General features: G+C 39.8%; 1 pseudogene; it reads right to left on the bottom strand.

Moving 5' to 3' along the window:
- Positions 1-4,205: 4,205 nt before the first annotated feature.
- On the bottom strand, positions 4,206-4,498 carry LOC139183492 (small ribosomal subunit protein uS14-like; annotated as a pseudogene).
- Between the last annotated feature and the right edge of the window lie 4,871 nt (positions 4,499-9,369).

Raw genomic sequence — 9,369 nt, 5'->3', positions numbered from 1 at the left:
CTGCGATTGCCCACTTCCGGCTCTGGCTGCCTGTCACCAGAGGGGGATGGTCTGCAGTCGGCTATCTCTGTTCAGTCCTTTGCTCCTTGCATGGGTCTGGTGGTGCCTTAGGTTAGGGCTGGATTTTTGTGTGGTAGATATCCCACAGTCTGGTTTGCTAGCTCAAATTATTTAGCTCAGATAGTGCTCGGGGTATTCAGGCCAGATCCTTACTCTAAGCGCTGCAGCCTGTGCCGTGCCTCCCTGCCCAGCCCCCGCTTGCTAGTGGCGTGTGCAGGCGTCTGCACTGCTTCTCCACTGGGTGAGTTACCATAGGGCTCATAATCTGCAGGTTTTAATTGTTTATTTATTTTTCCTCCCTGTTATGTTGCCCTCTGTGCTTCCAAGGCTCGGCACAGATTCGGCCATCAGAATGTCTCTTGGTGTTTGGAAACTTTTCTCTTTTTAAGATTCCCTTCCCGGGACAGAGCTCCATCCCTCCCTCTTTTGTCTCTTTTTTTGTCTTTTATATTTTTTCCTACCTCCTTTCGAAGACAGTGGGTTGCTTCTCTGGGTGCCTGATGTCCTCTGCCAGCATTCAGAAGTTGTTTTGTGGAATTTACTCGGTGTTTAAATGTCCTTTTGATGAATTTGTGGGGGAGAAAGTGTTCTTTCCATCCTATTCCTCCGCCATCTTAGCTCTTCCCTCCTATTGTTTTTTTTTAACCTGACCTCTCACTATCTATACCTGGTTCAAGTCATTGATTTTTTTAATTAATTTTTTTGGTGTATGATTATTTTACAATGTTGTTTTACAACTTCACAACAAAGTGAATCATCATGTATATTTTATATTCTATATTAACTATAAATATATATTACATATACAGTGATTATATATATGTAATTATTATATATATATATATTATATAATATGTGTGTGTGTCTGTATTTTCTTGTATTTCCTTCCTATTAGGTCACCACAGAACATTGGGTGTAGAGTTCCCTGTGCTATACATTAGGTTCTCAATAGTTATCTATTTTATAACTAGTAGCATATATATGTTAATCCCAATCTCCCATTTCATCCCAACCACCTCCTCCCCATATTTGTATCCATAAGTTTGTTTTCTACATGTGAGACTCTATATCTGCTTTGCAAATAAGTTCATCTGTATCACTTTTTTAAATTCTACGTTCAGATCAGATCAGATCAGTCACTCAGTCGTGTCCAACTCTTTGCTACACCATGAATCACAGCACGCCAGGACCATCCCCAAGAAACATAAATGCAAAAAGACAAAATGGCTGTCTGAGGAGGCCTTACAAATAGCCGTGAAAAGAGAAGAGAAAGCAAAAGAGAAAAGGAAAGATATATCCATTTGAATGGAGTTATAAGGAAAAGCAAGGAGAGATAAGAAAACCTTCTTCAGTGATCAAAGCAAACAAATAGAGGAAAACAGTAGAATGTGAAAGACTAGAGATTTCTTCAAGAAAATCAGAGATACCAAGGGAACATTTCATGCAAAGATGGGCTCAATAAAGGACAGAAATGGTATGGACCTAACAGAAGCAGAACATACTAAGAAAAGATGGCAAGAATACACAGAAGAACTATACAAAAAAGATCACAACTGATATAATAACAGAGGTGTGATAACTCCTACTCACCTAGAAACAGATATCTTGGAATATGAAGTCAGGTAGGCCTTAGGAAGCATCACTATGAACAAAGTTAGTGGAGGTTATGGAATTCCAATTGTGCTACTTCAAATCCTAAAATATGTTGCTGTGAAAGTGTTGCATTCAATATGTCAGCATATTTGGAAAAGTCAGCAGTGGCCACAGGACTTGAAAGGTTCAGTCTTCATTGCAACCCCAAATAAAGGTAATGCCAAAGAATGCTCAAACTACCGTACAATTGCACTCATCTCACGTGCTAGTAAAGTAATGCTTAAAAGTCTCCAAGCCAGGCTTCAGTAATATGTGAACCGTGAACTTCTTGATGTACAAGCTCATTTTAGAAATGGCAGAGGAACCAGAGATCAAATTGCCAACATCTGCTGGATCATCAAAAAAGCAAGAGAGTTCCAGAAAAACATCTATTTCTGCTTTATTAACTATGCCAAAGCCTTTGACTGTGTGGATTACAATAAACTGTGGAAAATTCTGAAAGACATGGGAATACGAGACCACCTGACCTGCCTCTTGAGAAAGCTCTATACAGGTCAGGAAGCAACAGTTAAAACTGGACATGGAACAACAGACTGGTTCCAAATAGGAAAGGAGTACGTCAAGGCTGTATATTGTCACCCTGCTTATTTAACTTATATGCAGAGTACATAATGAGAAACACTGGGCTGGAAGAAGCACAAGCTGCAATCAAGATTGTCGGGAGAAATATCAGTAACCTCAGATATGCAGATGACACCATCCTGATGGCAGAAAGAGAAAAAGAACTAAAGAGTCTCTTGATGAATGTGAAAGAGGAGACTGAAAGAGTTGGCTTAAAGCTCAACATTCAGAAAACTAAGATCATGACATCTGGTCCCATCACTTCATGGCAAATAGATGGGGAAACAGTGGAAACAGTGTCAGACTTTATTTTTGGGGGGCTCCAAAATCACTGCAGATGGTGACTGCAGTCATGAAATTAAAATACACTTACTCCTTGGAAGGAAAGTTATGACCAACGTAGACAGCACATTAAAAAGCAGAGACATTAGTTTGCCAACAAAGGTCCGTCTAGTCAATGCTATGGTTTTTGCAGTAGTCATGTATAGATGTGAGATTTGGACTATAAAGAAAGCTAATAGCCAAGAATTGATGCTTTTGAACTGTGGTGTTGGAGAAGACTCTTGAGAGTCCCTTCGACTTAAGGAGATCCATCCAGTCGATCCTAAAGGAGATCAGCCCTGGGTGTTCTTTGGAAGGAATGATGCTAAAGCTGAAACTCCAGTAGGTTGGCCACCTCATGCGAAGAGTTGACTCATTGGAAAAGACTCTGAAGCTGGGAGGGATTGGGGGCAGGAGGAAAAGATGACAGAGGATGAGATGTTTGAATGGCATCACTGACTCAGTGGACGTAAGTTTGAGTGAACTTCGGGAGTTGGTGATGGACAGTGAGGCCTGGCGTGCTGCGATTCATGGGCTCGCAAAGAGTCAGACACAACTGAGCGACTGAACTGAACTGAATGTTGAAGCTGAAACTCCAATACTTTGACCACCTGATGCAGAGAGTTGACTCACTGAAAGACCCTGATGTTGGGAAAGATTGAGGGCAAGAGGAGAAGGGGCCAACAGAGAATGAGATGGTTGCATGGTATCACTGACTCAATAGACATGGGTTTGGGTGGATTCCAGGAGTTGGTGATGGACAGTGAGGCCTGGCGAACTGTGATTCATGGGGTTGCAAAGAGTCAGGCATGACTGAGTGACTGAACTGAACTGATGATGGCTGTTCTGACTGGTGTGAGATGATGTCTCATTATAGTTTTGATATACATTTCTCTAATAATTGGTGAGTTAGAGCATCTTTGCCTATGTTTCTTGGCCATATGTATGTCTTCTTTGGAGAAATGTCTATGTAGGTCTTACACCCTTTTTTCCAATGAATTATTTTTTTCTTGTGTTAAGCTATATGAGGTTTTTTTTTTTTTTATGTATTTTGGAGATTAAGCTCTTATCAGTTGCTTTGCTTGCAATTTTTTCTTCCATTCTGAGTGTTGTCTTTTCATTTTGTTTATGGTTTCATCTCTGTGCAAAACGTTTTAAGTTTAATTAAGTTCCATTTGTTTATTTTTGTTTTATTTTCATTGCTCTCGGAGATGGATCAATGAAGATCTCACTGTGATTTATGTCAAAGAGTGTTCTGCCTCTGTTTTCCTCTAAGAGATTTACAGTGTTAACTTACACTTAGGTCTTTAGTCCATTTTGAGTTTGATTTTATGTTTGGTGTTCTAGAGTGTTCTAAGGGATTTTTTTTTTTTTTAACCAGTTTTCCCAGCACCATTTATTGAAGAGACCATCTTTTCTCCATTGTATATTTTTGCCTCCTTTATTATAAATTCGGTGATCATAAATGTGTGCATTTATCTCCAGGCTTTTTATCCTGATCAATTGAACTATTTTTTTTTTTATGTGTGTGTCTGTGTGTGTGTGTGTGTGTGTGTGTGTGTCAGTACCATACTGTATTAATTACTGTAGTTTTATAGTATAGTCTGAAGTCAGACAGCCTGATTCCTCAAGCTCGATTTTTTCTTTCTCAAGATATCTTTGGCTATTTGAAGTCTTTTGTGTTTTGTTTTTGAGTAAGATAGATGACCTGGATGACCCATTAAGGGAAGTTCACACTTAATCCAGCCTAATGAAGGCGATGTCACATGCTGGTGGAAAGACTGGTGGCATGTTTGAGGCCATATTTCCCAATCAGACCATCCTGATTTGATCAGACACAGCAAAGAAGAGAACCCTGGCCAAATTTTCTTGAATGACTCCAGTAAAGTTTCTGGTGACCCATATTGCTTTCTTGGCTGCAGAGATGCAAAAGACTCAAGTCATTGAATTTTGTAACCTGAATTACTATTCTTCTCACTGATCTTCCAGCCTCATCCTTTGCTTCACACTTCCAACTTTTCCCAATGCAGAAGATAGATTTATCCTTTTAAAATATAGGTCACTTCCTGGCTTAGTCATTACTCTCCATTGTTTTCTTATCATAGGCACAGTGAAATCCAAACTATTTTTCATGCCCTAGTAGGACCTCTATGAACTAGCCCATTGCTGTGTCTCTAGAATAATTAATATCTCCATCTGCTCTGACACTCATTTATTTTTCTCTAGACATCACTATGTCTAGAAAACTAGACACTTTTATATTCCTTGAACGTCCTTAAAAGCATCCTATCTCAAGACCTTGATTAGCTCTTTTCTTATCATGAAAATCTCCCTTCCCTAAATTTTTAAATAATTTGTTCATTTCTTTCAGATTCAAATAAAATTTATCCTTATTAATCAATTATCCCTGACTAAAGTTAAAAACAGTATAGGAAATGGCAACCCACTCCAGTAATCTTGCCTGAAAAATTTCATGGACAGAGGAACCTGGCGTGCTACAGTCCACGGGGGTTGCAAAAGAGTGGGACACAAGTGAGCACAGATGCACAAACTTAAAAATAGTAAACCCAATCCCTTTAGGTAGTCTCTATATTTTTACCCTATTTTATTCATCTGTAGTATTTATTGACATATTTATGTAGTTGTAGGTTCACAATAAATGTGTCATGGATGTATGACACTGAAAAACAGCATCTATCTTAGTACTCCTGTAGATTTAAGTTTTATCCTTCTTTTCTAGTTCTTGTAGCAGTTGTGCAGAGAGTCTTGTAGCATGTGTAAAAAATATTCAGATTCATTTTTTTTGAGTGTCATTATAAACCTGTAGGAGATATAATGAATATTAATTTTATGGTGTTGTATGAATATGGGACAAAGAAATCAAATGATTTTTCATAATTTTTTTATGGAGTAAAGATTTAAATGACTTTTATCTGCTATGTTTTTACATTACCTAACTCCTTTATTCCTCTAAGAATTAAAATTATCAATTTTTGTTTGTCAAATTCCAAGAAAATTGGGACTGTAGCAGTGTATGTTGCTTCCCAGGCCCCCACTATATTGAATAATTATTTATCTCCTTTGTTCTTTTGTTGTGACCCACAATTTATATCTCTAAGACCTTGAATTTTAAGACCTTGAATTTTGAATTTATCTTTATTATAAAAATGACTTAGAAAACATATATGTTCAAGAAATGTGAGAGAACCTGACAGATAAAATTTTGTCCATTGTTTTACAGATTATAATCAGTTTTAAATGAGAGACATAAAGAACTCATTTTATAATTATGGGAAGCTTTCTAATGAGTTGAAACTTTACCTTATTGTATGAAAATTCATGCTATTGCACTTATAAGATGATGAATACCTATTATAAGAAACTGAAGCAATTCAGAAGAATTGAAACCCCACGAAAAATGTCTAAAACCCAATACCTATGGAAAAAAAATTGTTTTTAACATTATTCTAGCTAATTGTCTGCATATACTTACAGAAAAAGATGAGTAGAATAATACTTAGAAATATTTGTATAAAAAGCTGAACAGTCTTACGTGTTTTCAAATGGAATATATATTGAAATCAACAGAAAAAGAATAAAAATTATAAGAACAAAAATAAAAATTATAATTCACCTTATTTCAAAAATATTCCTTCACGAACACAAATATTGTGAACTAAAACATCACTGGGCTTCCCTGATAGCTCAGTTGTTAAAGAATCAGCCTGTAGTGCAAGATACCCCAGTTGGATTCCTGGACTGAAAAGATCTGCTGAAGAAGGGGTAGGCTAACCACTCCAGTATTCTTGGGCTTCTCTGGTGGCTCAGCTGGTTGTTGGGGGCCAGAGTGAGGTACTCTGCCCATGGCAAAGGTCATGAGGAAGGAGGCTCGACATACACAAAGGCGGGATGGAGCCTCAGGAGTCCCCGTGGAAATCCTCGAGCATCTACCCCCATAACCAGAGCCTGCCTACTTTACTACTTTGTGCTCACCTACACCTCTGACTTTATGGGGGGCTGTCCCCCACCACCTCTTTTGGAGAAGGAGTTAACCTAGAGCTCCAGTTAATAATAATTCCTGGGCGTGATAAGAGTGATGTAACCTACAAACTCCTCTGAAGTTTCTCTAGCCTGCCTGACAGGCTTGTCCGGCCACATGTGATTGCTCACAGCCTCCCAACCGTGAGAGGCACGAGATGCTTTAAACCTTCTAAAAACAGGTTCCTTAGAAAAGTTAGAAAACTATTAGCATAAGTATAATGGGCTGATTAGAAATTGTATTGGTGAAGGGTTTTTCATTTGTTGAGCCAATGTTTGTTGCTAAGTCTCCACATCCCCTGCCCTTACACACATTAATGAATATATAGAAGAAATAAGTATTAACCTTTGATATTAATCACGTTAGACCTTAGGCTAAGTAAATTCTTTCCTTAACTAAAACCCACTACACCCTCACCCTGTAGGAATGTAACTTTATTTGGGTGGCGTCTGTTTTAAGAATAATCACCCCTGGAGAAATAAGTGTCCTGGTTGACTGACCGTTGTCACAAGGAGAGGGTCGTAAATTGTCAGCAGGCCCCCCCTGGCCAGAAGATGATGTAACACCCCTAAGACCTCTGTATACATTTGTGTGAAGCACCTGACTTTAATAAAAGTCAGGACTGCTGTCCCCACGTGACTTTTGTATAACATCTCAGTGTATAAAAACAGACTCTGGAAAATAAAGAATGGGGATCAGTTTCTCGAAATACTGGTCTCCCCATGTCTCTCTCTCTTTCACTCTGGCTGAGTCTCCATCTGGAGCGCGGAACCCACCATGCTTACTAAATATGCCTGGGCTTCTAATATCCGACCGGGGAGGCCTCAGTGTCTCCTCTCCTTAGGGAGAACGGAAGGATGCCTGCGGCCTACATAAGTGGTGCAAGCTTCTTGTCTTGAAGTTTTATTGGTCTCCTGCGTAAACCAAGCTACTCAGCTTCTTTTCTCCACTGAATTTTCCTACTGAGCTATCCTTATTCTATTACTCTTTATATCTTTAATTAATATCCAATTGAAGCTATTGTATCCTGACCCTCGCCGACACCGTCCCCGCTTCGAATACCCTGGATCAGCCGGGGCTGGACCCCGGCAGGTGGCGCCCGAGACAGGGACTTCGAAGGTAGGTTCCCCAGAACAATTTGGGTCATCAGCCCTGTTGTTCCCCCTCAGAGCAATTAGGGTCATCAGCCCTATTGCCCCCCTCCTCGGAACAATCTGGGTCATCAGCCCTGTTGTTCCCCCTCGGAACAGGTTGGGTCATCAACCCTACTGCTCCTCCCTCGGAACAGTGGGTCATCAGCCCTATTGTTCCCCCAGTGGTAGGGATGGCTAGGACCCCACTCAGGGTGCTGCGGACCCCCCTGTAGGATAGACAGGGCGAGTAGGAGTGGGAAGTGTTTGAAAGTGTTAAAGAGTTAGAGAGAAAAAATGGTTTCTGAAGTTAAAAGGGCAAAGAAAAGCCTGATCTTTTGAAAGCTAAAAGCTTTATCTTCTATTATATTTAACTTTCTGACATGTATAATACTGAACTAAGAACGGCAACTCTTTATACAAGTAATCTTGAAACTGTTAAAGAGGGTACTGTTAATTTAGATACTTGGGTGAAGGTAAAAAAAAAACAACTAAACACTTATCCTATAAATATGATTAAAAATGTTCTGGATCCTCATCATGAGGCTGTGGGATAGCCTATGGGAGAGGCTATAGCTGTGGATGGTAGTGGGTCTCCAACTTCTGCGCAGATCATTTCTCTGCCATTGACAAGGAAAAGGAGGGACACTGTGCTCTACCTCCCGAGGAGTGAGAGGGCTTACAGGACGCTGCGGCCGGGCACCCTGGCGAGCCCCTTCTCCCTCTACACAAACCTTTAAAAATTTATCCAACAATTTCTGATTTAAGGCGACTACTCCACCTCAGCTTGCACCTCCCAGGGCCTAGGAATTCCCCAGTTTACATCCAAAGCCTCCCAGAGCATTGCCTAAGGTTGAAAAAGATAAAAAAGTTTTCTTTTAAACAAAGGAGCTTTTAAAGAATACACAATATACAGAGCCTGCTCCTTGCAGAAAAATCCCCTCAGGGGGGCTTCACCCAAGCCAAAAAAAAAAAAAGAGAGAGAGAGAGAGAAAAATAAAAAGAAAAAAGAAAAAAAGTGAAAAAGAAAAAAGGAAAAAAAATAGAGAAAGATCTAAAGATAGAGAAAGAACTAAAGAGTGAAAAGGAGAGAGGAACGGAGGAGGAAGGAATCAGGGAATGCAGCAAGATAGAAAAAGGAAAAAAGGAAGTTAGAAAAAGAGATACAGAGAGAAAGAGAGGGAGGAAGAAAGAAAAAGTTAGAGAGAAAGAGGGTAAAGGAAAAGAAACGACAGAAAGAGAAGACAGGAAGAAGGAAGAAGGGAGAATGAAAGAGGGAAACAAGAAGGAAATGATAGAAAGTAAAAGAGAAGAGAAGAGGAAGGAAAAAAGATAGAGTGAGGGAAAGAAAACTTGAGAAAGATTTAAAGAGAAGGAAGAAAAAATCAGCAGAGGAGAGAGGAAAGGACTTACAGGATACTGTGGCCAGATGCCCTGGCGAGCTCCCTCCCTCTCTGCGCAAACTTTTAAAAAAAACTTATCCACCACTTTCTGATTTGGGGCTATAGCCGCCGCCTCCGTTTGCGCCTTCCAGGGCCCAAAAGGTCCCCACTTTGCCCCCAAAGCCTCTCAAAGTGTTGCCTAAGCCTGAAAAAGATAAGAAGT

This window comes from Bos indicus, chromosome 6 (genome assembly GCF_029378745.1).
Source record: "Bos indicus isolate NIAB-ARS_2022 breed Sahiwal x Tharparkar chromosome 6, NIAB-ARS_B.indTharparkar_mat_pri_1.0, whole genome shotgun sequence".
Taxonomy (NCBI): Eukaryota; Metazoa; Chordata; class Mammalia; order Artiodactyla; family Bovidae; genus Bos; species Bos indicus.
Note: the sequence above shows the minus strand (reverse complement) of the source record. Positions and strands in the feature narration are given on the sequence as shown.